Below are 24,569 nucleotides of genomic sequence, written 5' to 3' on the forward strand. Positions count from 1 at the left end.
GTATAGTTCTCGGCGCAGGGATGGTTCGCCAATTTCTACTGGTATCATGGCGTCTGCGCCGTAGACTAAGCTGAATGGGGATTCGTTTGTTGATGATTGAGGGGTGCATCTGTAAGCCCATAGTACTTCTATTAACTCTTCAGGCCATCGGCCTTTGGCGGTATCTAACCTCTTGCGCAGCTCAACGAGGATGACTTTATTTACTGCCTCTGCTTGCCCATTGGTTTGTGGATGTTCTACAGAGCTTGTGATGTGCTTGATGCCTAGGCCGGTGTAGAATTTGGCTAACTCCTTATCAATAAATTGTCGGCCATTGTCTGTGATGATGGTATGTGGTACACCATATCTGCATATAATGTTTTTCCACACAAATTGCTGGACTTGCTGGGCCGTGATGGTGGTTAGCGGCTTGGCTTCGATCCATTTGGTAAAATAATCGATGGCTACAATTAGGAATTTTACTTGCCCCTTGCCGGGTGAGAAGGGGTCGAGGATGTCCATTTCCCATTTAGCGAATGCCCATGGGGATGGTATGTGATGTAGTTGTTCCTGTTTCTGATGAATAAGGTTGCAATGTTTCTGACATGGCTTGCACTTCCTGACATGATCCTGGCAGTCTGCTTCTATAGTGGGCCAGAAGTATCCGACTTTGAGAACTCTTGTAGCCATGGTGCGTGCACTGGAATGATAACCACAAATTCCTTCGTGTAGCTCTTTGATGATATATTGGGCTTGCTCTGTTGTGACACACTTAAGTAGGGGTTGGCCGTATCCGCGTTTGTAGAGGTCATCGCCTATCATGGTATACCTGGCGGCCTTAGCTAGCCAAGTTTTGTCCGCATCGAGGGGGGGTTGCCGGTTTTGAGGTATTGAATGTAGGGGGTGGTCCAATTTTGGGTTTGGGAGGTGGTGACGTTGTTAGCTGGGGTGTGGGTTAAGTTTTGGCAAGTGTGTGTGATGGAAGGTGTGGATAGTGTTTACTGTAGTAGGGATCGGTTACGGTTTTTGAGCTTGGTGCTGGCTAATTTTGAAAGGATGTCGGCCCTGACGTTGTCGGTTCTTGGGATGTGTTCGACGCGGACTTGTTCGAAAGCGGATTGAATAACTGCACAGACCAGATGGAAATTTTGTAGAAGGATGGGGTCTTTGATCTGAAACTCGTCATTTAGATGACCTACAGTGAGTTTGGAGTCAGTTTTGCACGTTAACTTCTTGACGCCGACTTCACGGGCTAGGGAAAGGCCGGCGAGGATGGCTTCGTATTCAGCTTGGTTATTTGACATTTTGAAAGCAAAGTGAAGGGATTTTTCGATGAGGATGTCGTTGGGGCCTTCTAAGACGATGCCGGCGCCGGCACCCCTTGGATTTGAGGAGCCATCTACATGAAGTGTCCACTGGTCCTCAATGGGTGTTTGTTGTAGGTCGTTGACGAAATCTAAAAGACATTGGGCTTTGATGGGGTCGTGGGGTTCATAGCGGATGTTGAACTCTGACAGTTCCATGGCCCATGATGACATGCGTCCGGCTAGATCTGGTTTTTGTAATATTTTTTGGATTGGGTAATCGGTCTTAACGGTTATGGTATGGTTTGGGAAATACAGGCGAAGGCGGCCTGCTGCATGGACCAAAGATAGGGCTAGTTTTTCTACCATCTGATATCTGGTTTCTGGATCTTGTAGTGTTCTGCTCACAAAATACACAGGATGTTGTGTGCCTTCTATTTCTTGAACAAGCGCTGCGCTGACGGTATAGTTGGTGGCCGTGATGTATACCAGCAGGGGTTGGCTGGTATCCAGTTTGTGGAGGATAGGCGGTGAGGTTAAGGTGTTTTGAGTTTTTGGAAGATTTGTTCACAGTCATCAGTCCACGTGAACCGGGTGGATTTCTTTAGGAGTTGGATTATGGGTTGTGTTTGTTCAGATAGTTTGGGTAGAAAGCGAGAGACGGCTGTGAGACGGCCAATGAGACGTTGGACTTCTTTGACAGTAGTGGGGCTGCGCATTTCGATGATAGACTTGCATTTTTCAGGGTTAGCCTCTATGCCGCGTTGGGTTAACATGAAACCAAGGAATTTACCCCGGTCAATGCCAAATACGCATTTGTTGGGATTGAGGCGAAGGTTATACTGGCGTAGCGCGGAGAACACTGCTGCCAGGTCTTCAGCGTGTTGATGATGGCTTGAGGACTTGACAACCATGTCATCGATGTACACTTCGACACAGTGCCCTATTAGGTGGCTGAAAACTTTGTCCATTAGTCGTTGGTAAGTTGTCCCGGCGTTTTTGAGGCCAAAGGGCATGACCCTATAGAAGTAGTTGGCATCGTCCGTGATGAAGGCGGTTTTGTGCATATCTGCTGTGGCCATGGGGATTTGGTTATACCCTGAATATGCATCCAAAAAGCTAAGCACCTTGTTTCCTGCCGCGCCGTCTACGAGTCGATCAATGTTGGGTAAGGGGTAGGCGTCACGAGGGCAAGCCTTGTTCAAGTCCGTGTAGTCTACGCACATCCGCCATTTGCCATTGGCTTTCTTCACTAAGACAACGTTAGAAAGCCAAGTGGTGTATTGAGCTTCTTCTATAAATCCTGCGCTCAGTAACTTGTCGGCTTCCACCTTGGCTGCTTGCCGGCGTTCTTCACCAAGCTTGCGTTTTTTCTGGAATACGTAGTGGGCTTCTTTATATATGGACAGCTTGTGGGATGCCACCTGGGGGTCTACTCCAGGGAGGTCGGCGTCCGACCAGGCGAAAAGGTCTGTGTTGTTGATGAGGATAGGTGTGATTGTGGCACGCTCGTCAGAGTTCAAACCAGTGCCTAAGTTAATAGAGTGACCATTGCGAAGCTCCAGAGGAGTGGTGTCCTCAACTAGTTCGAGGCGGACATCCCGGCCTATTCTGGGGTCAAGGTCTTCGCCAAATAGGGCTATGCTGGAACCAGGGGGTCGTTCGATATGGTTGGTTTATTGGATTGGGAGTTGTGGTCGCATGCTTGCCATGTAGCATTCGCGTGCCAAGCGTTGGTCGTAGTGTATGGTCAGGATGTCGCCGGATGGGGCAGGGAACTTCATGGCCAAGTGAGGGGTGGAGACGACTACGCCAAGTGTATTGAGGGAAGGACGGCCCGGGAGGATGTTGTAAGATGTTGGCGCATCGACAATAAGGAAGCGGATGGGGATGGTTTTGGTTTGGGTTCCGTCCCGAAAGCGATATGGAGGTCGATGTAGCCCCGGGTGGATACTTGTTCGCCGGAAAAGCCATATATGGGCTCATCATATGGGACCATGGCAGTGTCAGGAAGTTGTAATTTTTGATAAGTGGCCTAGTAGAGGATGTCAACAGAGCTGCCCTGATCAACAAGGACTTTCTTAACAACATAATTCTCTATTTCGATAGTGATGACCATGGGGTCATCTTGTTGGTGGTCGAGGCCGTGGAAGTCACCATCTGTGAATACAATGGGGGGCATATGGTGTCTGTGGTGGGAATGGGTGATGTGGTTGATGGATTGTATATGGCAGAGGTGTCTTTTTCTGGCAGAAGAGGTGGAGCCTCCGCTTGCGAAGCCACCAGAGATGGTGTTAATGGTGCCTCGTAAGGGGGGGTCGCCAGGGGTGATGTCGGTGCGGGCAGGCTCTGGTTGTTGATTGTTGGGTTGGGAGGGGTGGCTGTTGTGATGGGAGTCATTTGGTTGACGTCTGTGGTCAGATCGCAGGTGGTGACGGGATCGAAAGGAGGAGGAATGGTCATCTCTACGGATGAAGCGGCGAAAGTGGCCAGCATGGACCAGTTCTTCTATTTTATCCTGGAGTGCTTTGCATTCTTCTGTAGTGTGGCCATGGTTGCGGTGGTAACAGTAGTATTTGGTCATATCGGCGTTGGGGGGTGTGGTTGTCTTGCGTGGTGGAGGGATTAGATCGGCTTGGAGGGCTTCGTCCAGAATGCGGGAACGGGCTACTGTGAGGGGGGCGTATCTGGTGAAGCGAGGTTGGCGGGGTTCATGTGGGCGGGTATCAGGGCGTGGGTTAGGCTGTGGGGTGGGGTTGGAGGTGATGGCGGCGTAGTCGTTACAGAATTAGGTGTGAAGTGTTTGCATTTCCTCCATGCGGACGTAGTCGGCTGCACGCAGCTTGAGTTAGTGCATGGAGGCAGGTGGGTGGAGATAGACGTTGTTGGCGAAGGGGCCGGGTTGTAGGGTAAGAGTCATGCACTGGAGAATCATCTCCTGGTTGAGGTGCGGTGTGCGAAGGGCGGCTTTACTAAAGCGATCGATGAACGCTCTGAGTGGTTCGTTAGGTTCCTGTCTGATGCCCAGTAGGGATATGGTGGTGGTTTGATGGGGACGGCTTCCGGCGAAGTGGGTGGAAAACATGTGAGAGAGGATGTCGAAACTGTCGATTGAGTAGGGCGGAAGAGTTGTGAACCATTCTAGGGCAGGGCCTTTGAGGGTGGTGGGGAAAGCTTTGCAAAAGACTGCGTTTTGGGACGTGTACAAGGCGACATGGGTGATGTAGACTTTAAGGTGCTCGTCGGGGTCGGTTTCGCCAGTATAGCGATCGAGGGTGAAAGGTTCCCACTGGGCTGGGAGGGGGGTGTTGGCGATAAAGTCCGTGAATGGGTGGCGGCGTCTGGGCTGGAGTGGAGGGAGCATGTGAGGTGGGACGGGGTGGTTGATCATAGCAGGAAAGGTAGAGGTGATGTTGTGAGGGGGAATGTGGGTTGTGGGAAGATATTGTGGGTTATAGGGTGGAATATGTGTGGTGTGGAGGGTGGTGGGTATGTTGTAGGGGATCTAGGTAGTAGGAAGGGTGGCGGCAGGGGTTGGGGGTGCGGTAAGCCTCGGTTGACCAGATGGAAAATGATGGGGATGGGTGGAGGTAACGGGTGTCTGTTGGGTGGTGGTGAAGGTGTGGGGGGTAGGATTGTATTCATTTTCTTCCTCTGTAGGCTGGAAAGTCAGAGACTTCACAGCTTCAGAGGTTTCTTTGGCTTTTCCCTTCAGGTCGGGATCAGCCTCAATCTTTCGCCTAAGGCGGGAGTTTTCCTGTCTCAACGCCTCCATTTCTTCAGCACTGCGTTTCTTCAGATCAGCGAGTTCCTGTTGCATCTTTGCTTGGCCATCTACGATGTCGGCCAAATCAGGGGTGATGCCAGGAGGTCCAGAAGGACCAGCATCCGCTTGCTTGTTCGCTCTAGCTTTGCTGCGGGTGGAAACCATCTTCAGAGAAAAGCGGGTACTAAAAGTGTTCATCTCATGCCCCACGGTGGGCGCTAATTGTTCCTGCAGAGAACAAATAAGATAAGTTAGGCACAAGCCTCACCTTACCATATAGTCTGCTATCTCTTCGGTTGGCCTCTTTCTGGTCGATACATGTCAGCTTGAACCCAGTAGGGGTTACCTGTAGAAGAGTCTCCGAAGCTCAAGTAAATCAAAGTTCTCAGAGAGTTAAATCAGTGATTAATAAATGCGTACCTTTAATTGCTGGGGTCCACGTGTATTTATAGAGCATTTAATGATGTCTGACCATTTCATGGGCTGGGCCTTGACTTGGGCTCTAGCTTGGGCTATGAGTGGGCCTGGGCCCTAACCTAGGCCCTTAAGGTTTATTGAACGCGGGGGCTTCTATCATACTGAGTCCATTGGAGTGGTCGACCTAGGCTCTTATCTTACCGGCTATACTGGAGTAGTCGGTCTGGACCGGCTACTTGTCTTGATGGCTTATGTTGGTGATATGAGATGCAGGTTGTCCCTTTAGATGTTTAGTTTAGGTTAAAACCGGTACAGGTTTAGGCTAACTCGGCATAGGCTGGAAACTTGGCTGCCTTAATATACACATTGTTTACTTATTTGGTCGAGTTTGGCTAGGTGTGGTACAATTATGATGTTTTCTTTTAAGATTATTGAATATGGTGTGAGTTGATTAAGAAAACTAAGTGAAATCCACACTGGACATTAAGATAGCATGCTATCTAGATGTGAAGGTTCCTTTCACAAAGCTCAAGAGAAGAAGATGATGGATTGATTCAAAACAAAAAGGAAATGGAAGGCACATAAACCATAGAAAAACAAGAACAATTAAAGGAAGAAGAAAACATAAAATGGATAGGAAAGAAATGGTAAAATGTGAGAAGCACGCCACTACAAGGCTAGGCTAGAAGCCATGGTGATGTAGGATTATCTTGTTCCTTATAGAAGATTAATGAATATGGTGATGATTGATTAAGAAAACCAAGGAAATCCCCACTGGACATTAAGATAGCAAGCTATCTAGATGTGAAGGTTCCTTTCCAAGGTTCCAGAGAGGAGGATAATGGATTGATGGAGAGTAAGAAATCAAAAGGAAAAACATATAATAGAAACAATATAAACCAAGAAGAGTAAAGTAACATAAAATGAAAAGCAAGGGAAAGGGGAGGAATGGAGGATTCACGCCACTACAAGGCTAGGCTAGAAGAAGCCATGGCAACCATGAAGATGAGTGGTGTATGCCGCCACTTGCCAAGGCAAGATAAGGCTTGAAAGAAATCCACTCCCTAAGGAGTAATGCTCTCACAAAAGGTTGAAACACAAAGTGTATAATTTTTCCAAAATGTTCAACCCTTCTACAAGTGTTAGAGGTCCCCTTAAATAGACAAGTCCAGGGGCCCCTTAGCAAAACAACAAAGTAGAAGTTTACAAAAGAAACCTAGCATGTTCTAGAAAGTAGGTCAACATAGGGTGCACATGGGAGAAATTTCGTCCAAGTCTCCTAGGTGGCAAGTCTTCATGGCCAAGGCTCCCAAAGGAGGATTCTAGAACATTCTAGAAAACCTGGTGTCCAAGACATGTGGGCCTCCCCTTTCTAGATGCTTTTAGAAAGTCTTGTTCCTTCTCTCTCTTCCTTAGGATGCCAAGTGTCTCCCATGTAGTCCTCCTCCTTTCTTATTCCTACAAAAAGTAAATTAAGGAATTTATTAGCATGTTGGTTTAAGGTTAAGCTAATCTTGGGTCAACAAGTCCACCCTTAAGTCAAGGTCAACAAGTCAACTCAAAATAGTCAACCACAACCAACTTCAAGAAATTGAAACTAAGAAATGCAAAATAAAGATAGAGAGGATAATGCCCTCCCTTTTGTCATGCTCCTAGTGATCCTCCTAGGGTTGGCCTCCTTGGAACTTGATGAGGTGGTTACATCTTAATTACATGGCAACCCTGAAGATGAGTGGATGTGTGCCGCCACTTGCTATGCAAGATAAGGCTTAAATTATTCACTCCCAAGGGAGGAAACTGATGAGTTCAAATTTTTGCCCTCATTTAATGTTTAAATTTGGGGATTTAATTGAATTTTCTATGCTTAAAGATCGATTTAATTAGGATTTGTGATGATTGGATTTATTGAGTAAGTTTGGTAAAAGTGGCGTAAAAATTTATTTTAGTTGCATAAAATATTATTGGATATTCTAACGTTTGTTAATGCAGCTGGAATTTATTTTTGGTCATTAAAAGTGTGGATTTGACATATTCAAAGTTACAAAATAAGTCGAAAATCAGAAAATTCTAGAAAAGAATAAATTAGGAGGTAAATGCACCCCTAGATTTTATTTGCACACTCCTACTGCAAGTGGACCACAAAAACCTGTTCTTGTTATTTTTGATTCCCTAAGTTGACTTAGTTGAATCAACTTTAGTTGACTTGTTGACCTTTAACTAGGTTTGACTTGTTGACTATAGTTGACTTTACTTAAGCCAACATGCTAATCTATGTTTATTTGCTTTGTAGGTTAATTAGGAGTAAGAAAGCAATGCTAGGTGGCGCATGGTGATTGGGGAGCATAAATGATGTGGATGAGAGAGTAAAGCAAAGACATAAAGCATAAAGTAAAAGACATAAAACAAGTGTACCTATGTACCTTTGGTCTCCTTTGTTTTTAGCACACTTTGGCCACTTTTTAGAGACATATGAGACACATTCTTTGTCTCCTTTTGTGCTAGAACGAAATTAGCCTTGCACATACCATAGTTGGCTCTTTTGTCTCTCATTTTCGTAACCTTATTTGACCTACTTTCTAGAAGCTAGGGTTAGGTTTTTGTAGAGACATCCTTAGGTATCTTTTATTTTCTTAGAGGCCCCTAAACTCTTCTATATAAGGGGTGCTCCTAGACATGTAAAAGGGTTGAACATTTTGAAGTAAAAACACTCTTGTGTCTCAACCATTTGTGAGAGTTTCCTCCCTTGAGAGTGAATACTTTTAAGCCTTATCTTGCATAGCAAGTGGCGGCACACATCCACTCATCTTTAAGGTTGCCATGGCTTCTAGCCTAGCCTTGTAGTGGCTTTCTTCTCACATTTTTACCATTTCTTTCCTTTCCATTTTATGTTTTCTTCTTCCTTTAATTGTTCTTGGTTTTCTATGGTTTATGTGCTTTCCCTTTTCTTTTTATTTTGAATCAATCCATCATCTTTTTTCTCTTGAGCTTTGTGAAAGGAACCTTCACATCTAGATAGCTTGCTATCTTAATGTCTAGTGGGGATTTCACTTAGCTCTCTTAATCAACTCACACCATATTCAATTATCTTAAAAAGGAACAAGAGAATCCTTCATCATTTCTACACCCTCAGTTTTACTAAGTTGCACCCCTCCTACCACTTAAACTCCACTCAACCAGATCATACCATATGACCCACCTTTTAAAATTAGCCAACCAGAACAAGCAACGTGTCATAATCCTCCACTCACTAAATTGCCTAGTCAGATCTTGCCACGTCATCATCTCCTCCATCTCACACATGAAACCCTAACCCTAATTTTTCTCCTCTTCCACTATCACCAGTCGTGGCAGCCACCACCTCCTCGCCGGCCACCATCTCTGCAACAGACCGCGAGTTCTTCCTCCTCGCGCCCCAGCCATGGCAGCCCCATCCAACCGTCAATCTCGCCAACCTCCACGAACACCATGCCCACGGCCATTCATGGCTGCCACCATCAACACTACGCACCTTCCTCTCTGCACCATTGCGCGAGAAAACGTGACGCCATCACCACTGCCATTCGTTCACGCACCTGCTGCAGCCGTGAGCGAGAGCAAACCACCTGCATCCATCTTCTCCGACAACCTCCGTCATCACCTTCACGAAACCAAGGAAGCCGAAACCACCGCAGCGAACCAGCGACCATCATCTCCGCACCTCGCATCATTTTCGCACACCACCATGGCCACCGTAGATCTGAAACCAGAATTCGTTGCGCCTTCCACCAACGCAAACCTGCATCGCATCATCGTTGGCATGAAGAGCAACCAGAATCCGTTCACGCAACTACACCCCTTGTTGGCAGCCACCGCGCAATGCGCACAACCATGGCATCCTTCACTGCACCTACGTCATGAGGCAGTAGATTCACCATTGACGTGCCACCATCTTCATCACACAAACCAGCACCGCACCATTCGCCATCAAGCCTCACCGGAGAAGAAAACGCAGCCGCCACCGCGAGCCAGTTTGGAGGAGCAGCCGTCACGCGAAGCCAAGGGACGAGTATGAGAGTGAAACCCTAATTCTGGAGAGAGAAAGCACTCTGCCACGTCAGCCTGTTATTGGACAGTCAAAGCTGGTCAACTAGACAAACACTGGTCAACTGGTCAAAGCCAGCAGTCAACTCTGGTCAAAACTGCGAAAATGGTTAAATAAGAGGGGCAAAATTAGAAATTGGAAAGTTTTTTCCAGCGTTCAGAGTTGCTGTTATTCGCAAAGATATTTATGGGATAACGCAACAAGAAAGATTCAAAAAGTTATGTGCTTCCTGTCCTCATCATCAAATAAACGAGCATATCCTCATTCAGTACTTTTATGAGGGATTGAGTATCATGGATAGACAAATGATAAATGCTGCAAGTGGATGGTCATTGGTGGACAAAACGCCAACAAATGCGAGACAATTAATTGAGAATATGGCATCGAACCATCAACAATTTTCCACCAGGAGTAATTCTATAACTCTATTGAAGAGAACCCATGGAGTAGAAGCTTCATATGTTGCAGATCACAAGAAAATAGAAGGGAAGTTGGATGACTTAGCGGCCATGGTAAGGACCTTGACAGACTTAAAGAAAAAGCCTATCCCTTCTACCTTATGTGGAATTTGTGCTTCTACTAATCATCCTACCGAGGCTTGTTCTATGTTAAAAGAGACAGGGACGTTAGACAATGAACAACCTCAAGCATATGCTGCAAACATCTGTGGCAATAATAGACCACCTCGTCAACAATACAACCATGATTTATCCTCCAACAAGTACAACCCATATTGGAAGGAGTATCCCAGCCAGAAATGGGGAAATCAACAGCCTCAACACCAACAAGTCTATGTTCCACCTCAACAGTGGCCACAACCATAACCAGCTACAACCTCTGGTGTTTCAAACATGGAAGCAATGATGAAAATGATGGCTGACATGATGAAGGGACAAATCAATGAGTTGAAACAGACGATGGAAGCAACCAATCAAAATTTGCAGAACCAGATTGGACAAATGGCAAATGAGTTAAATCAGATGAAATCTCAACAAGGATCGAGCAATTTGCCTGCACCAACTGTAATTAATCCGCGAAATGTAAGTGCTATTACTTTAAGATCGGGTAAGCAAATACAAGGCCTTGGGGATGCCCAAGAAGATGAAGATAAGGAAATTGAATTTGTGCCTGATAATGAAAGTGGAAGATCAGGTGAAGCAACACAAGCAACATCTGAAATGCCTACACCCAGTGATAACTCCAGGTTGGTATCCCCTAATACTTCCTCTGAAAATTCTTCTCCTTATTCTCCTCCTCCTCCCTATCCAAACCGTTTGAAACCAAAAACTAAAAAGATGGAGGAGTTAGACAAAGAAATCTTGAATACTTTCAAGAAAGTGGAGATAAACATCCCTTTGTTGGATGCTGTGAAACAAATTCCTAAATACGCCAAGTTTCTCAAAGAATTATATACACATAAAAGGCGTATTATGGACAAAGAGGTAGTGAACATGGGAAGAAATGTGTCTCGCTTAATTAAGAAACTTGTAGTCAAAATGCCGCAAAAGGGTAAGGATCCATGTATGTTTTCTGTTCCCTGCATTTTAGGTAGTACTAAGTTTGACAATACTATGTTAGATTTAGGAGCTTCCATTAATGTAATGCCTTTATCAGTTTTTACTTCACTTCATCTTGGACCTCTTAAGTCTATTGGTGTGGTCATTCAATTGGCCAACCGTAGCACAATTAACCCTGCAAGTGTGTTAGAAGATGTTCTTGTCCGTGTGGACAAGTTAATTTTTCCTGCAAATTTCTACATCTTGGACATGAAGGATGATGAAGGAATGAGTTCAACCACAATTATCATGGGAAGACCATTCATGATGACAGCACGTACCAAGATAGACGTGCATGCAGGATCCTTAACTATGGAGATAGGAGATGAGAAGGTGCAGTTCAATGTGCTAGAAGCCATGAAGCACCCAACTGAAGACCATTCTTTGTTTTGTATTGATTTATTGAGTAATGTAGTGAACAATTATGGTTTTGGACTGTTGGATGTTTTATCTGGTTTTTCTTCTTCTGTGGATTTTTCTTTTTCGAATATTTCGGGCTCGATTTTAAACGAAAGAGAAAATTATAAAACATGTAATATTGAGGACGCGGTGTCACTATTTGATACCTCTGTGGCGTCCGAGTGTGATGCTGAGGTGGCTGAAATTACCTTAGGTAGTAAAATGTTGCCATCTGTGAAACAACCACCCTCTTTGAAGTTGAAACCTTTACCATCTCATTTGAAATATGTTTATCTTGAGAGGGATGGGAAACTCCCTGTTATTATATCTACCTTGCTTACTGACGAGCAGGAACAAAAGCTATTGCAGGTTATCAAAGATCACAAGCGAGCAATAGGCTGGACTTTGGCAGATATTCCTGGTATTAGTCCTTCTTTTTGCATGCACATAATACTCTTAGAGGAGGATGCTAAGCCAGTAAGGCAACCTTAGAGGAGACTGAATCCTCAACTGATGGAGGTTGTGAAGAAGGAAGTCACCAAGTTGCAACAAGCAGGTATTATATATCCCATTTCTGACAGCACTTGGGTGAGTCCTATACATGTGGTCCCCAAGAAATTTGGGATCACCGTGGACAAGAATGAGAAGAACGAGTTGATTCCTACTTGTATTTAGAATAGCTGGAGAGTCTGTATTGATTATAGAAGACTAAACCAGGCCACCAGGAAGGACCACTTTCCTTTACCATTCATGGACCAGATGTTAGACTGATTGGCAGGTAAGTCTCATTACTATTTTCTTGATGGATTCTCTGGGTATTTTCAGATTTGTATTGCCCTAGAGGATCAATATAAGACTACCTTTACTTGTCCATTCGGTACATATGCTTATAGGAAAATGCCATTTGGCCTTTGCAATGCTCCTAGAACATTTCAGCGATGTATGATGAGTATTTTTACCGATTTGTTGGAGCATTGTATTGAGGTTTTTATGGATGATTTTAGTGTATATGGTTCATCTTTTGATCACTGCTTGTCTAATATTGCTAGAGTCTTAGAGAGATGTGAGGAACTAACCTTGTTTTAAATTTTGAAAAATGTCATTTTATGGTGGAACAAGGTATAGTTTTAGGTCACGTTGTTTCCAAGAATGATATATCTGTAGATCCTGCTAAAATTGATATTGTTTCATAATTGCCTTAATCCTCTTCTGTGAAAGAGGTTCGATCTTTTCTTGGACATCCAGGATTTTGCAGGAGGTTTATCAAGGACTTCAGCAAGATAGCCAACCCTCTCTCCATCTTCTTGCAAAAGGATGTAGCATTTGACTTTGGAGATAGGTGCAAAGATGGGTTTAATACATTGAAAAAGGCGCTTACCACCACTCCTATCATCCAGCCACCTGACTGGACATCACCATTCGAGTTGATGTGTGATACATCAAACTTTGCAGTAGGAGCGGTGCTTGCACAAAGAAATGGGAAGCTACCACATGTGATATATTATCCTTCCAGAACATTGGACACACCCCAGGCTAACGACACCATAATTGAGAAGGAATTATTGGCTGTTGTGTTTGCCTTGGACAAATTCAGACCGTATATACTTGGTTCCAAGGTAATTGTTTACACTGATCATGCAGCATTAAAATTCCTTCTGAAGAAAGCAGATTTGAAACCAAGGTTGATCAGATGGATGCTACTGCACCAAGAGTTTGACATTGAGATTCTAGACAGAAGTGGGGCACATAACTTAGTAGCTGATCATCTTAGCAGGATTGAAAATGGAGAAGATAGCATTCCTATTAAGGATGACTTTCCTGATGAAGTCCTCCTAGCATTGACTGTTGTGAAAGGTATGTTTCCTGAACCTTGGTTTGCTGACATTGTTAACTATTTGGTTGTTTCTGCTATTCCTCATTCCTTCTCCAAATATGAAAGAACCAAGCTAAAAAGTGAGGCAAAGTTCTATATCTGGGAAGACCCAATCTTATGGAGCATTAGTAGTGACCAAGTCATAAGGAGGTGTGTTCCAGATATCGAGATACCTCATGTGCTTGAGTTCTGTCATTCGTCTCCTTTTGGTGGACATTATGGCACACAAAGAATAGGTAGAAAGGTGTTGGATTGTGGATTATATTGGCCTACTATCTTTAAAGATGCACAGAGGGTATATGAAAATTGTGAGCAGTGCCAAAGGGCAGCCAGATCCATTACAAGAAGGGATGAAATGCCTCAACAACCCATGCTATATTGTGAGGTATTTGATATTTTGGGTATTCATTTTATGGGTCCTTTTCCTCCTTCTTTTGGGTTTTCTTATATTTTGCTTGCTGTAGACTATGTCTCCAAATGGGTGGAAGCCATAGCTACAATGACTAAGGATTCTCGAGTTGTCATGCGTTTTGTCAGGTCTAACATTTTCTGTAGGTTTGGGATACCACGAGCCATCATCAGTGACCAGAGGACTCATTTCTATAATAAGCTACTTGAGAACATGTTGAAGAAGTATGGGGTGACACATCGCATTGCTACACCATATCACCCCCAAACTAATGGGCAAGCAGAGATACCTAACAGGGAGATTAAAAAGATACTAGAGAAAGTAGTGAAGCCTAGTCGAAAGGATTGGGCCACAAGATTGGATGATGCACTTTGGGCACACAGGACAGCCTACAAAACACCTATAGGTATGTCACCTTTTAGGGTGGTTTTTGGAAAGGCTTGTCACTTACCTGTGGAGATTGAACATCGGGTCTATTGGGCTGTGAAAGCATGCAACTTGGATTTGGAAGAAGCAAGAAATGAGCGAAAACTTCAGTTGCAAGAACTAGAGGAGATTAGGCTTGCAGCCTTTGAAAATCAAAGTTCTACAAAGAGAAAACCAAAAAGTTCCATAACCAAAAGCTTGTGGCTAGAAAGGATTTCAAGGTAGGCCAGAAGGTGTTACTATACAAATCCAAGCTTGGTCACATGAGTGGTAAGTTGCGCTCTACTTGGGAAGGACCATACATTGTTACAAAAGTCTTCCCTTATGGAGCAGTGGAGATCAAGGAAGAATCCTCAGAAAGAACTTTTAAAGTTAATGGGCATCGTCTTCGGATATTCAATGAAAATCAAGATATGCTAAATAAGACGATGGATGGGATGAACTTGAGGAGGTAAGTACACTTCATACTTTTTCTTTGCATTATATACATATTGAATACATTGAGGACAATGCATCGATAAAGTGTGGGGGTGTGGGGAGATTTCCCCCTTTTTTGATTTTGTTTTCTATTTCTTTTGTTTTTTCTTTTCTAATTTTGTTTTCTGTTTATTTTTATTAAAAAAAAACAAAACAATTTTTTTTTCTGCTTTCAATAAAACATATTGACATTGGATTTTTGGATTTGATTCACTAATTGGAACGGTCATAATTCTGGGAAAATAAGAGTCATGTGCTATGAATGGATTGTTTCTGTGATTTACTAATTGAGTTGATTTGAGAGTTTTTGGAATAAATCTTTTGTGAAAGAGTTTTTGACCTTGTGAGTTTTGAGCTTTATTGTAAGGATGAACTACCATGTGTAATTCCTATATTTTTTTTTTCTTGTGTGACTTGCTCATGTTTTGTTGATACTCAAATGTTTAGCTTGATTCTTTTGTTTTGCATCTTAGGTGAACATGCATGATTTGATATGACTGAGGCATTTCTTGTTTTTAGCTACTTGGCCAAATAAGCTAACCATGACATTGATCCATTGGCAGCCCCTTGAGCTTAAACCTCTTTTTCTTGTTTTGAACATATTGCTAAACCTTAAAAAAGAAAAAGACCATGTTTTTCCTTACCTTAGGGAGAAAGAAGGAGCTAGTGGATTTTGTTAAGATTGGTTGAAGAATAAAGTGTGGGGGTGAGTATTTCCCCCACAAAGTCATAAAAATGGAAAAAGGAAAATAATTGTTGATGATAGAGTGTTGAAATGAAAAATGATTGTTGTCTGAAAAAGAGCAACAAAGGATAAAAGAGAAAAAATCAAAGAAGAAAAAAAGGGATTTTTTTTGAAACTAAGCTCCATAATTCTTCCTACCTTACTATTTCAAATACACTAAAATCCTAAAAAAGTTTCCTACCTTTGCCTTGGCCTCATTATAACCTGTGAAAAGTCCTCATGATTTTTGAATGCATGTTTTTTGAAAGCTGTGAATATTAGAGTCTTGCTAAGCATTGAGAGTGTTTACTTGCATGGGTATTTTGAGTGAAAACACAAGCCAAAACACTTGAGCGAATTTTGGTGAGAAAATATACATTTAACTTGAGTGTTTCTCTTTCATATTTCATTATCTTGTAAACTCAAAAGATTAACTCATGTGTGAAAAACATAATTTTATCCATTTGTATGTGCATGACAACATGATTTCTAGAAGATTGATCTGTTTCCATTTGTATTCATTTCTTTAATCCAGTGAAAATATGAAATAAAAAAAACCTTGGAAAAAAAAGTTTTGAAATTGTTCAAATTTTGCACAGGAGTGCAAAAGGATAAGTATGGGTGTGTGATGAGTTCAAATTTTTGCCATCATTTAATGTTTAAATTTGGGGATTTAATTGAATTTTATGTGCTTAAAGATTGATTTAATTAGGATTTGTTATTATTGGATTTATTGAGTAAGTTTGGTAAAATGGCGTAAAAATTGATTTTAGTTGCATAAAATATTATTGGATATTCTAACGTTTGTTAATGCAGCTGGAATTTCTTTTTGGTCATTAAAAGTGTGGATTTGAAATATTCAAAGTTACAAAATAAGTCCAAAATCAGGAAATTCTGGAAAAGAATAAATCAGGAGCTAAATGCACCCCCAGATTTTATTTGCACACTCCTGCTGCAAGTGGACCACAAAAACCTGTTCTGCACCCCCAATTTTACTTGGTTGCACCCCTCCTACCACTTAAACTCCACTCAACCAGATCATACCATATGGCCCACCTTTTAAAATTAGCCAACCAGAACAAGCCACGTGCCATAATCCTCAACTCACCAAATTGCCCAGTCAGATCTTGCCACGTCATCATCTCCTCCATCTCACACATGAAACCCTAACCCTAATTTTTCTCCTCTTCCACTATCACCAGCCGCGGCAGCTGCCACCTCCTCCCAGCCATGGTAGCCCCATCCAACCGTCAATCTCGCCAGCCTCCGCGAACACCATGACCCACGACCATACATGGCTGCCACCATTAACACCACGCACCTTCCTCTTTGCACCATTGCGCGAGAAAACACGACACCATCACCACTGCCATTCGTTCACGCACCTACCGCAGCCGTGAGCGAGAGCAAACCACCTACATCCATCTTCTCCGAGAGCCTCCATCATCACCTTCACGCAATGATGAAGGAGTGACCACCTCCTTAGAAGCTTCCTCAAGAAGGATCACTAGAAGCATGTCTAGAGGGGAGTCTTCTATTCCATCACTTTTATCTTTGTTTTGCATTACTTTAGTTTGAATTCCTTTAGTTGGTTTCTAGTTGACTTATTTTGGTTGACTTGTTGACTTTGATCCAAAGTTGACCTTTGACCAAGATTATATTAACTTAAACCAACATGCTAATCCTTGTTTGTCTTGTTTTGTAGGTAATTAAGAGAAAGTAGAGCATGGCTAGGTGGCACTTGGTGATTGGAGCACTTGGATGAAGTGGAAGAGAGAGGAAAGCAAAAAGCATAAAGCAAAAGCAAAAGTAGACATGTACCTTGTCTCCTTTTACCTTTATGGTTTATGCCTTAGAAGGTCACTTGCTCTCCTTCCTCTTTTGGCCTAGAATCCTCATGGGAATGCCTCCACCAATCATCTCCCTTCACTTGGCCAAGACTCACTCTCACATTAGGTTTAGGGTTTGCTAGTTAATCCTTTTTCATGTTTTTGTATTTGCTAAAGGACCCCTATGAACTCATATTTAAAGGGTGCTCCTTGTCTTGTAAAAGGGTTGATCATTTTTGTTTCTAAACTATTGTGTTTCAACCTTTGCCTTATCTTGCTTGCAAGTGGCGGCACCATCACTCATCTCTAGGGCTTGGTTGGCTTAGATCCCCTCTATGAGTGGCGTGCTTCTTCCATGCTTCATCTTTTATGCTTTCCATTTTTAATGTTTCTTCTTTCATTTTGGTTCTTTAAGTGTTTTTAATGCCGTGTGAGTTTAAGCTTGAATCCAACTCTCTTCTTCCTTTCGTGAGCTTGAGAAATGAACCTTCACATCTAGATAGCTTACTATCTTAATGTCTAGTGGGAATTTTCAAAAAGCTTTCTTAAACAACTTCACCATATTCATAACTCTAAAAGAAAACAACATAATCCTTCATCACGCAACCAAGGAAGTCGGAAACTACCGCAGCGAACCAGCGACTATCATCTTCGCACCTCGCATCATTTTCGCGCACCACCATGGCCACCGCAGATCTGCAACCAGAATTCGTTGCGCCTTCCACCAATGTAAACCTGCATCGCATCATCGTTGGCACGAAGAGCAACCAGAATCCATTCGCGCCACTGCACCCCTCGCTGGTAGCCATAGTGCAACGCGCACAACCATGACATCCTTCACTACACCTGCGTCATGAGGCAGTAGATTCACCATTGACGTGCCACCATCTTCATCACACGAACCAACACCACACCGTTCGCCATCAAGCCTCACCGGAGAAGAAAACGCAGTCGCCACCGCGAGCCAGTTCGGAGCAGTAGCCGTCACGCGAAGCCAAGGGACGAGTGTGAGAGTGAAACCCTAATTCTGGAGAGAGAAAGCACTCTGCCATGTCAGCCTGCTATTGGACAGTCAAAGCTGGTTAACTGGTCAAACACTGGTCAGCTGGTCAAAGCCAGTAGTCAACTCTGGTCAAAACTACGAAAATGGTTAAATAAGAGGGGCAAAATTGGAAATTGGACAGAGATTAAGTTGCTAATTAATTAAATAAAAATAAAAGATTTTAGCAACTGACAGATAAAGCCCAAAGTCCAGTTGAAGCCTATATAAAGAGACTTAAGGGAGCAGGGACAACTTACAATTGACAACTTAGACACTTAGAACTCTCTGGTTTTGGCAGACACCGTCATCCATCACATCTCTCATTCTCTATTTTCTTTTTATTTTCTTTCCTTCATCATATTATCATGTATTCCATCAAAGCCATGGAGGGCTAAGCTTTAAGGGTTGATTCCACTGTAATTTCTTAACTAGATTCTGAGGTTAGATGAATTTATGTGTTTATTATTTTGATTATTGTTGTGGTTTTTGTTTATCTATGTCCTTTGCTTCTTAATCGAATAGAAAATAATGATTTTAAATCTACATGCATGCTAATCATATGAGTTAAAAGGTTTTTAAATTAAATTGAGACTTTACTTTGATTTTATTTAGAAACTTTCATTTGATTAAGTAAGTTTTTGCCAATAATTGAGACTTTACTTTGATTAGAGGTAATTACTTTAACTAAAATTAGTCAAGACTTTACTTTGATTAATTAAGTTTTCTATTTGATGAAGAAACAAAGGAATAGACATGATTAGGCATAGTAAAATTAATTGAGACTGTACTTTGATTGAATTTACTATGGACAATCTAATAATTCTCACTTTTAATTGAGACTGTACTTTGATTAAAAATGAGCATGCCAACAAATGAATTGAGTCTTTACATTGATTGATTTGTAAATCAACAACAATAATTAATTTAACAATAATCTCTAGATAACCAATGAAGAATCTTATTTAGAAAAAACAGTGCAATTTTCTTTGCATATCAAAACCCCCTATTTTTATAGTTGCTAGTTTTAATTGCATTTTTAAGGATCAAATATTTGAGATCAATTCCGTATTCGTTGTCAGACGACTCAAGGTTATCTTTCACACCCACACTTATCCTTTTGCACTCCTGGGCAAAATTGAACAATTTCAAAACTTTATTCTGAGGTCTTTTATTCCATATTTTCAGTGGATTAAAGAAATGAATACAAATGGAAACAGATCAATCTTCTAGAAATCATGTTGTCATGCACAGACAAATGGATAAAACTCTGTTTTTCACACATGAGTTAATCTTTTGAGTTTACAAGAATATCAAATATGAAAGAGAAACACTCAAGTTAAATGTATATTTTCTCACCAAAATTCGCTCAAGTGTTTTGGCTTGTGTTTTCACTCAAAATACCCATGCAAGTAAACACTCTCAATGCTTAGCAAGACTCTAATATTCACAGCTTTCAAAAAACATGCATTCAAAAATCATGAGGACTTTTCACAGGTTATAATGAGGCCAAGGCAAAGGTAGGAAACTTTTTTAGGATTTTAGTGTATTTGAAATAGTAAGGTAGGAAGAATTATGGAGCATAGTTTCAAAAACAATCCTTACTTTTTTTCTTCATTTTTTTTTCTCTTTTATCCTTTGTTGCTTTTTTTCAGACAACAATCATTTTTCATTACAACACTCTGTCGTCAACAATTATTTTCCTTTTTTCCATTTTTATAACTTTGTGGGGGAAATACTCACCCCCACACTTTATTCCTCAACCAATCTCAACATAATCCACTAGCTCTTCTTTCTCCCTAAGGTAAGGGAAAAAAATGGTCTTTTTCTTTTTAAGGTTTAGCAATATGCTCAAAACAAGAAAAAGAGGTTTAAGCTCAAGGGGCTACCAATGGATCAATGTCATGGTTAGCTTATTTGGCCAAGTAGCTAAAAACAAGAAATGCCTCAGTCATATCAAATCATGCATGTTCACCTAAGATGCAAAACAACAGAATCAAACTAAACATTTGAGTACCAACAAGACATGAGCAAGTCACACAAGAAAAAAAAATATAGGAATGATACATGGTAGTTCATCCTTACAATAAAGCTCAAAACTCACAAGGTCAAAAACTCTTTCATAAAAGATTTATTCTAGAAACTCTTAAATCAACTCAATTAGTAAATCACAGAAACAATCCATTCATAGCACATGACTCGTATTTTCCAAGAATTATGATCGTTCCAATTAGTGAATCAAATCCCAAAATCCAATGTCAATATATTTTATTGAAAACAGAAACTTTTTTTTAAATAAAAACAAACAGAAAACAAAATTAGAAAAGGAAAAACAAAACAAATAGAAAACAAAATCAGAAAAGGGTGAAATCTCCCCACACCCCCACACTTTATCCATGCATTGTCCTCAATGTATTCAATATGTATAAAATGCAAAGAAAAAGTATGAAGTGTACTTACCTCCTCAAGGTGGAAGGTATGAGGGAGAAGTCAAGTTCATCCCATCCATCGGCTTGTTCAACATATCTTGATTTTCATTGAATATCCGAAGACGATGCCCATTAACTTTAAAAGTTCTTACTGAGGATTCTTCCTTGATCTCCACTGCTCCATAAGGGAAGACTTCTGTAACAATGTATGGTCCTTCCCAAGTAGAGCGCAACTTAGCACTCATGTGACCAAGTTTGGATTTGTATAGTAACACTTTCTGGCCTACCTTGAAATCCTTTCTAGCCACAAGCTTTTGGTCATTAAACTTCTTGGTTTTCTCTTTGTAGAACTTTGAGTTTTCATAGGCTGCAAGCCTAATCTCCTCTAGTTCTTGCAACTGTAGTTTTCGCTCATTTCCTGCTTCTTCCAAATCCAAGTTGCATGCTTTCACGGCCCAATAGGCCCGATGTTCAATCTCCACAGGTAGATGACAAGCCTTTCCAAAAACCACCCTGAAAGGTGACATACCTATAGGTGTTTTGTAGGCTGTCCTGTGTGCCCAAAGTGCATCATCCAATCTTATGGCCCAATCCTTTCGACTAGGCCTCACTACTTTCTCTAGTATCTTTTTTAATCTCCTTGTTAGAGATCTCTGCTTGCCCATTAGTTTGGGGGTGATATGGTGTAGCAATGCGATGTGTCACCCCATACTTCTTCAACATGTTCTCAAGTAGCCTATTACAGAAATGAGTCCCCTGGTCACTGATGATGGCTCGTGGTATCCCGAATCTGCAGAAAATGTTAGACCTGACAAAACTCATAACAACTCGAGAATCATTAGTCCTTGTAGCTATGGCTTCCACCCATTTGGAGACAAAGTCTACGGCAAGCAAAATATAAGAAAACCCAAAAGAAGGAGGAAAAGGACCCATAAAATCAATACCACAAATATCAAATACCTCACAATATAGCATGGGTTGTTGAGGCATTTCATCCCTTCTTGTAATGGATTTGGCTGCCCTTTGGCACTGCTCACAATTTTCATATACCCTCTGTGCATCTTTAAAGATAGTAGGCCAATATAATCGACAATCCAACACTTTCCTACATATTCTTTGTGTGCCATAATGTCCACCAAAAGGAGACGAATGACAAAACTCAAGCACATGAGGTATCTCGATATCTGGAACACACCTCCTTATGACTTGGTCACTACCAATGCGCCATAAGATTGGGTCTTCCCAGATATAGTACTTTGCCTCACTTTTTAGCTTGATTCTTTCATATTTGGAGAAGGAAGGAGGAATAGCAGAAACAACCAAATAGTTAACAATGTCAGCAAACCAAGGTTCAGGAAACATACCTTTCACAACAGTCAATGCTAGGAGGACTTCATCAGGAAAGTCATCCTTAATAGGAATGTTATCTTCTCCCTTTTCAATCCTACTAAGATGATAAGCTACTAAGTTATGTGCCCCACTTCTATCTAGAATCTCAATGTCAAACTCTTGGAGCAGTAGCATCCATATGATCAACCTTGGTTTCGAATCTGCTTTCTTCAGAAGGAATTTTAATGCTGCATGATCAGTATAAACAATTACCTTGGAACCAAGTATATACGGTCTGAATTTGTCCAAGGCAAACACAACAACCAATAATTCCTTCTCGGTCGTGGTGTAGTTAGCCTGCGCTGTATCCAATGTTCTGGAAGCATAATATATCACATGTGGTAGCTTCTCATCTCTTTGTGCAAGTACCGCTCCTACTGCAAAGTTTGATGCATCACACATCAACTCGAATGGTAATGTCCAGTCAGGTGGCTGGATAATAGGAGTGGTGGTAAGCGCATTTTTCAATGTATCAAACGCATCTTTGCACCTCTCTCCAAAGTCAAATGCTACATCCTTTTGCAACAAGTTGGAGAGAGGGTTGGCTATCTTGCTGAAGTCCTTGATAAACCTCCTATAAAATCCTGCATGTCCAAGAAAAGATCGAACCTCTTTCACAGAAGAGGGGTAAGGCAATCTAAAATATATGAAAAGAAACACCTCTGGAAAAGACCCTTATACCCATATTTAAATTTTTGACACCTGTCCATTTTTTTGGTTTTTTCGTCATTCTCCTCTTTAACCCTTTTAACTCTTCCCACCCTCTGCTGCATTGGGATTCATCTTTCAGGCTTTCTGACTCAATTTGAAATTTCTTCTATCTTTTTCTTCCTTTACATATTCTACTCCTCCATTATTTCGTTTAAAGAAAAAAATGATTCTTGAGCTCTCAATCATCCCACCTTCCGACACCAGAGAAACAACTGAACTCCACACAAACATGTGAAGATTCTTCCTGATTGAGCAACCATGATAGGTTTTTTCTTCTGAGTTTTATTTGATTTCTAGGTTTTATTTTCTTACTTTTTTTAGATTCCAACAGTTTTTTTGTGTGCCCTTTCATTTATGGGTTTCTGGAATTTGTTTGATCAAGAATTCATGATTGCAGTGCCTGATTGTTCTTGGTGGTCTTTTTGGAATTTATTCCAAGAAGGTAAATGGTGTTTTTTATCGATTTGTGTTATTTGTTTCTTTAGAACGTTAATTTGGAATTTATTCCAAGAAGGTAAATGGTCTTCTTTGTTTTCTTCTTTTTAAAGCTTTTAGGAGTTGTTGAACAGAAGATCGAAGGTTGTTTTTGAAGATCAAGACGAAGTCCTCAAGCAAAAAGATAATAAAGGTTTAACTTTTATTATTTCTTCATTTTTTTAGTTTGATTTTAATTATTTTTGTTCTGCGAGACAACATGTTCCGATGTTGCTAGGATTGTGTGTGTTCTTGGAATTTAATGGTGGTTTTTCTCTTTAGGGTTTTTCATTTTCTTCTTCCTTTTTGATTTCTTCTTTTCAAAACTTTTAGGAGTTATGTTGAAGAGAAGATCGAAGGTTTTTGAAGATCAAGACGAAGTCCTCAAGCAAAAAGACGAAAAAGGTTTAATTTTTATTATTTCCTCATTTTTTAGTTTGATTTTAATCATTTTTGTTCTACGAGCCAACCCGTTCCAATGTTGGTAGGATTGTGTGTGTTCTTGGAATTTGATGGGGGGTTTTCTCTTTAGGGTTTTTCATTTTCTTCTTCCTCTTTGATTTCTTCTTTTCAAAACTTTTAGGAACTGTGTTGAAGAGAAGATCAAAAGTTTTTGAAGATCAAGACGAAGTTCTCGTGAAAAAGATGAAAAAGGTTTAATTTTTATCATTTCCCCATATTTTTTGAGTTTGATCATTTCCCCATATATCCACTAACATTTTATTATGGTCTTGAAGATCAGGTGTTATAATCATGATTTATATGGAAAATACAGGCTGAGTTGTCTAAATGACTTTTTTTTTAATATTTCCAGCTAAATTCAAGTTTGAGCTTCGATCAATAATTTCTGCATGCAGAATAACACGCACATATGTTGATCAAATTGGCTATAACTTGATACGTGATGCTGTGATTATCAAGGACGTGAGTGTCACTTAACTTCTTATTCCATTCATTGCTTATTTGAATAACACTTGAATTTAAGTATTGAGTAGCTAAATATCACGTTGATTTATGGAAAATAATACATATAAGCCCTTTGTCTGTTTGTTGCTTAAGTTATATTAATTTATGTCCCTGAAATTTACTAATAACATGTTTGTTGGGATCATTGTGTGGTTTTGCAGCATGGTTATGCTGTTATTGATTTACAGATTCTTTGTCCTTTGAAAATTGCGGACATATGCCTGATGAAATTTCTTTCCTTGGTCTTACAGGTGCTTCTAATATTACATATGATTATTTTATTTTTGAATCTTATTTTTTATATATATAACACTTGTAATT

The 24,569-nt window shown here is 41.0% G+C and overlaps 1 pseudogene; it reads left to right on the forward strand.

Annotated features, from left to right (window-relative positions):
- The first annotated feature begins 23,162 nt into the window (after positions 1-23,162).
- The window catches only part of LOC114171159, a 2,753-nt pseudogene continuing 1,346 nt past the window's right edge, over positions 23,163-24,569 (forward strand).

Source organism: Vigna unguiculata, unplaced genomic scaffold (genome assembly GCF_004118075.2).
Source record: "Vigna unguiculata cultivar IT97K-499-35 unplaced genomic scaffold, ASM411807v1 contig_122, whole genome shotgun sequence".
Classification (NCBI taxonomy): Eukaryota; Viridiplantae; Streptophyta; class Magnoliopsida; order Fabales; family Fabaceae; genus Vigna; species Vigna unguiculata.